Raw genomic sequence first — 6,346 nt, 5'->3', positions numbered from 1 at the left:
TGAAGGTGCAGCAGTGGCTGAAGAAGGCAAACCTATCTCACCCCTTTATTCACCAAACTCTACAGTAGCACCATCAAAAGCGTTATGACCAGCCTCATCACTGTCTGGTTTGGGAACTGCTGTGTCTCTGACTGTAAGGTCCTACAACAGAGTGCACACAGCAGAAAAGCTCATTGGGACATCTCTGTCCTCCCTTAACCCTTTGAACTCAGAAGGTTGTTTTTCAGGCCAGCCGCATAGAGGCTGTCACACACGTGCAATTAGGAGGCAGTCAGAAAGCCTAAAGGTGAGTGAAACATTGCGAGATGAAGGGTAGTCACATGGTACTTACCGGAATCTCTTCTCTCAACAGAAAAGCCGAGGAAAATTAATCACCAACATATTCAGCTTCCAGAATGGCCACCACAACATCACTTCCAGTCACATAAACTGACATCACTTCCGATGCTTCAAAAAGACATCACTGCCGGTTTTCATCAAACAACGTTGTTTCTGCTTCCTGTTGCCACGTCACCTCCTGCCAACCAATTTCTATTCCCATAATACATTTCTGTATATAAACGCCATTTTGACTGATAAACTTTGTCAACCGTTACCTCTTTGGTTTCATTTTGATCTTTTATTTTGCTACTTTGTCCGCAGGATAATATACGGAGATGGTCCCAAACACTTTGTTTTGTGTGAGACGTTTTATTATTTGAGAAAATCTCCACCTTGTCGTAGATGACTGGGGGGGGGGCGACCCGGCCAGGACGCCCAGGAGGACCGGAGGAGGGCTTACGCCTTCCTCAGACCATGTGTGGGTGACCGCCCTGGTTCCTTTGGGGGCCACGGATACAGAGCTTTGAAGCTCAATCCTGTAGAGGCCCATGGTCACCGCCAGGGGGCGCCCCTATGCCTTTGGAGCCCTGGACCTCAGCACTTCTGCCACACCCGGTAGTGCTGTTGGGGGTGGGGAGAGGAGCAGGGACACCTGGAGTGCTTCCGGGGATGCAGCCGGCACTTCCGCCACACTGGGGCATGTCATTGGAAGATTGGTGGAACACACTGGGAGCATATTCGGGGGAATATAAAAGGAGCCTCCTCCCTTCATATAAGGGCTAGAGTCGGGTGGAAGAGGACAAGGTCTTGGAGGAGACGAGGCAAGGAGACGGCCTGAAGAAGATAAGGCTTTGGACTGTGAGGCTATTTTTTGTTGGACTTTTGGGGTTTGTGTGAGCACTTTATTGTAAATATGGAGAATAAACGTGTGTGGGGTGATTCCAACCTGTCTGCTTGTCTGTGTCCGGGCCAGCATTCACAACCTGAAGGGCTGGTATGATGGCTCACCTATCTATCGTCATTACCCTGCTGAATAATGGCCTATGCATATCTGTTACACTACACTACAGTTTGCTACTCTACTCTGTAAATCCTGTAGTCTGCTGCCTCAAAGACATTCCCAAAAGTGAAGTGGAGATGCGGGGCAATTGATCCAAAGGTGGTGAAACTCACATGAAGTGTTCTTGTGAATTGTTTTTGCCACTGAAAACTCTTTTGAGGCCTATCACTCAAATGGTGCAGTTTAGGTGCTAGGTTCTTATAATGAATGGTAGAAAATGATGCAAAGTGCAAGACTGCAATTGATACAGGTTGTTCTGTATTATCAATCTGTTGTTATAACATTGTGGATTACCATCAAATTATCATTATATAATAAACTTTTACTTTAATAAATCAAAATATTTGTTTTTCAAAATGTCGAAAACTGCTGGGGAGGCTAGGATTATAGCGCTGAAACAGTGGAGAGGCCAGGGTTCAAAGGGTTAAAGACGTCTTTATAAAGCCTTGTACCAGCAAAGCCTTTAGCGTTGTGTAGGACCCCAGCTCCCACGGTCTCCTCGTCCCACTTCCATCTGGCAGAAGACTCTGGAGCATCCAAACCGGTTTTGGCGGGTTCTGCAACAGTTTCTGCCCTTTGGCTGTCTGAACTGTGAACTCCCTGCTACCCTCAGATCTGCCCCAAGGAGAGAATTTATATAAAGTACATTTATTACACTTGTTATTATTGTTGTAGTTTTTATTATTATTTATGTATTTATATTATTAGTATTCATTCACTTACTGATTATGTATTTATTTGCATTATAGTATAGTTCTTTATCTGTCTTGCACTTCTCGTGTGCTTATGCTGTTCAAAGTTGTGATGATAGTCAAAGAGTCGATATAGCAATGTCAGCTATGTTCATGAAAAATGAATTGCAAGATATGCATTCAAAGTAAACAGTATGTGAAACTCATCAAAAGGAGATAAAAATGCCTTCCATGAAGAGAGATGATAATGACGAGCTGCAGGACATGAAGATTTCAGGGCTCAAAACACCTGAATCAGTAAATGTGCCTAAGAAGACCAGCAGAAGCACAGACGAAGCTGCACAGCATCCACCTTCTGACTGCACGTCTCAATGAATAACTAAAGGAATTTAGCGTTACTGTCTAATTGGAAATGCAAACATGCCATCCCAGAATACAGGCGCAGCATTTAAACTTGTTGTATGTCCATAGACCTCTAAATCCTTGATGCCACTTTTAGGCCATATAGTGCACGGTGGCGCAGTGGTAGCGCTGCTGCCTCGCAGTTAGGAGACCTGGGTTCGCTTCCCGGGTCCTCCCTGCGTGGAGTTTGCATGTTCTCCCGTGTCTGCGTGGGTTTCCTCCGGGCGCTCCGGTTTCCTCCCACAATCCAAAGACATGCAGGTTAGGTGGATTGGCGATTCTGAATTGGCCCTAGTGTGTGCTTGGTGTGTGGGTGTGTTTGTGTGTGTCATGCAGTAGGTTGGCACCCTGCCCAGGATTGGTTCCTGCCTTGTGCCCTGTGTTGGCTGGGATTCGCTCCAGCAGACCCCCGTGACCCTGTATTCGGATTCAGCGGGTTAGAAAATGGATGGATGGTGATGCAATAGTCACAATGACACAAAAATGTTTTGCAGGCAGAAGCTCTTCTCAAGTGCATATTATGTGTGCAAGAACCTGCAGTGGTCTGCTTGTGTGTGTGTGTATTTGTCTGCCTCTTCTGCCACCATGCTGATTACATTGCACAAATTAATCAGTACGCTTCTGTTACTTTAGTCTTTGTGCTACTGAGCTCCTGAATGGATAACAGCAGTTTTAGCTGTTTATCTTCTCACAGCCTCCAGTCTTTTGTTCAGCATATCATTTGCTTTCTCACTGAAACCCCAGTGGTAGTTTAAAACGCACAAACTGGAGAAATTGGGGGCAGATGTTTTAGGAAGAAGCCCTGTGGGTGGAGCCATTACACCGGTGGACTTCCCTGCTATTCACTACAACCTTTTTAATTAGTTGTCCCCAGGTGGGTATTCTTGTTTAAGAATCACGTCTGGCCCCTAAAAGCTACCGCAGCTTAAACACAGAGAGACACTGAACTAATCGGCTGGACAGCATTACCTCTCTCCATGGTGATGTCTGTCGACAGAGCTTTACGTTTCTTGTGGTGTTCATTAAATGCACTACATGAAGGAATGCAACAAACGACAGCTGCTCTCAAAAATGCACTCTGAACTCTGCTTACTTGGGCAGTGAAACTCATATATAAAAATTTTATAATAGTAGGGTGTGTAGTAGGAGAACAGTATAATATACATTTCCTGGACTGGAGGCTAGAGCTATGACGAAAGCATAGTGGCTGATGGGCTGGAGAAATAACTTTGTGTCCAGCTTGCAGGAAATAATGGACCTACCAACAATAGCCAGGAATCGGGAGTTGTCCCATTCAGGGATGCTTGGGAATTGGAGTCCCGGATCCCTACGTATCGATAGAGGGCACTATCAAGGGAGGACCTCCTTACTTTTCTCATGGCCCAGAAATGTTTCCCAGAGGATATGACATGGCACCTGAAACACTCCCGGGTCCAGCATAAAAGGGAGGCCACTGCCACACATGGACAAGTCAAGAGTTGGGAGGCAGTGGGCAACACTCATCTGGAGGAGAGAAGGAAGAATTGTCAGTTAATTGAATGGTTTTATTGTATTTTGTGGCACACTGCTGGAAGAAGGTCTGTGAAGGAACATTCAGGAATAAAGATCCTTTATTTTATTAACGTCTGGTGCATTGCTGGGTCTGTGATTTGGGGCTCCCTGGTGCCCCATGTGGTTACAGGTGTTGTACCATTTTTGCCATTATGGATACAATGAGAAGTCAAGCAACTTGATGCCTTTTGTTGGCTAACTGAACAGATTACGATATACTATCTGTAGTCTACAACTTGCCTGATGAAGGGACCATAGTTGCCTCAAAAGCTTGCATGTTATAAACTGTTCGGTTAGCCAATAAAAGGTGTCATTTTGCTTGACTTCTCATTGCATTCATTAGTTTACTAAATCTGCTTATTCTTTATACTTTAATGGACAGCTTGACATTATAATTATTATTATGAAGGGGGCTCAGTGCAAGTAGTACTATATAACAGAGACTGAAAACATATTTCAGACACTCATGTGCTGCTACTTTAATTTTTCAAGTTCAGCAGACAACAGATTCTAGAGATCTAACCATCACGCTTCTGGGAATTTCGGCTGTTAATAAAAATATCCCAAAAAAAGCAGAAAAATGCTAATTGTGACTTCAGCTGAGAAGCCCTTGGAAACCTTTTAGCTTGACTCATTTACGCTGGGGCCTGACCAGTTTCACAGATGAACTTGCTGACATTTTGATGAAAATTCGTTGCTCCCAGACATTTAATCATTTTTGCACAAATTGTAGGAGGTGTCCGCATGAGTCAAATGGAGAAAAATGAAGTCACAGTATTGATCAGGATCATCCAGAAGGAATGTGGTAAGGGAAGGTAGAGTATGTCTTCATCATCATTATGTCCGTCCATCCATCTTATGTACTCATTAGTGAGTGTAACAGCAGGGCACAAGCCTCTGTGAGGATGTGTGCGAAAACAGACACACATTGTCTGCAAAATAGTATTGGAAAGCCTGTCATTCTGGTCATATGCAGGTTGAACTGGTTCTGCCATTGAAATTTATTCTTTGCATGCTAAAACAGAAAAGAACTGTCACAACTGCAAAAATAAAAGATTCAGACCTGTTGCAGATTAATTTATACTAGGTCAGCAATGATTGAAACTCCAGACGGTGCTGTCTCAACCAAGACACAGCAGATCTGCTCAGGTCAATATGGCTGGGGTGTTCTCATATTAACACTGCAAAGTGATCAGCTGGAGAAGTGGAGGATGGTGATGCTTCACAACATGAGGCCATTTTATATCATGTTATGTTATCTTATAGGCAGCACAGTGGGGCAGGCCCTTGGCTCTTTACTGCTGTCTTTTTAATGTCCTAATATGTGTGTGTAGAGCTATTTTATAATGGGCCATATGCCTTCTGGCCCGTGGAGCTTTAAGTGTTGATTTTGATTTAATGTGTCATAATTCTCTTTTTGAAATATTGGTTTGATTGCATTTTTGATCAGATATGTTTTATTTATTGTCATGTAATCTTTTACTTCAAAACAAATTCTGCCCTGAGTTAAAATCCTTTGTTGGTCACCGTCTGTGTGAAGTCTACTTGTTCTCCTCATGTCTGTGTAGGTACTTTGATTAACGCTTCTATCTCATAGATCTTCAGGCTTGTATGTGTCAGAATGTGCCCTGCAATGGTCGGACTAACACCTTGTCCAGTGCTGCCTCCTGGACTTAATGAGTTTTAGTCCCCTGTGATCAAAAATAAGGAGCAACTGGAGTTGAAATTATTAGTCAGTCAGACATTTTCTAATCTGCTTAGTCCTGAACAGGGTCGTGGGGGTCTGCTGTGGCCCCTCCCAGTTAGAAGAGGGTGCAAGGCAGGAACAAACCCTGGACAGGGCGCCACTCCATCGCAGGGCTTGAAAACATTATATTATATTATATTATATTATATTATATTATATTATATTTTACAGGGAGATTCACTCGAAAGAGGCCTTGAATATTCTGTAACAACTCTCGCTAGGACGAAGCAATCTGAACGAAACAGCGTGCAATGTGCTCTTCAGTATATGGAGATTTGAAAAAACTGAGTCAGAGCAATGAGGTAGGTGCTGGTCAGCCATTGTGACATTTAACCTCCGTTTGCAACTTCTGGGTGAATAGCGCCCATACCCCTTCACTCAGTCACTCGACTTTTCATCAGGATGGTGGTGTGCATTATTGAGCAGCACGTCTTCATCCTATTGGGTCACCAATTTGTTTAAGCAATGTCAGAATCAACTGGATAATTATGAGTTAACTTCCAGCAAGATGGAGTAACGTTTCACACATCAGCATGGCAGAAATTGAGTCCTTCTTCAGCAACAGGGTAATTT

Source organism: Polypterus senegalus, chromosome 15 (assembly GCF_016835505.1).
Source record: "Polypterus senegalus isolate Bchr_013 chromosome 15, ASM1683550v1, whole genome shotgun sequence".
In the NCBI taxonomy this organism is placed as follows: domain Eukaryota; kingdom Metazoa; phylum Chordata; class Cladistia; order Polypteriformes; family Polypteridae; genus Polypterus; species Polypterus senegalus.
The sequence above is the reverse complement of the archived record's forward strand: the minus strand, read 5'-3'. Positions refer to the sequence as shown.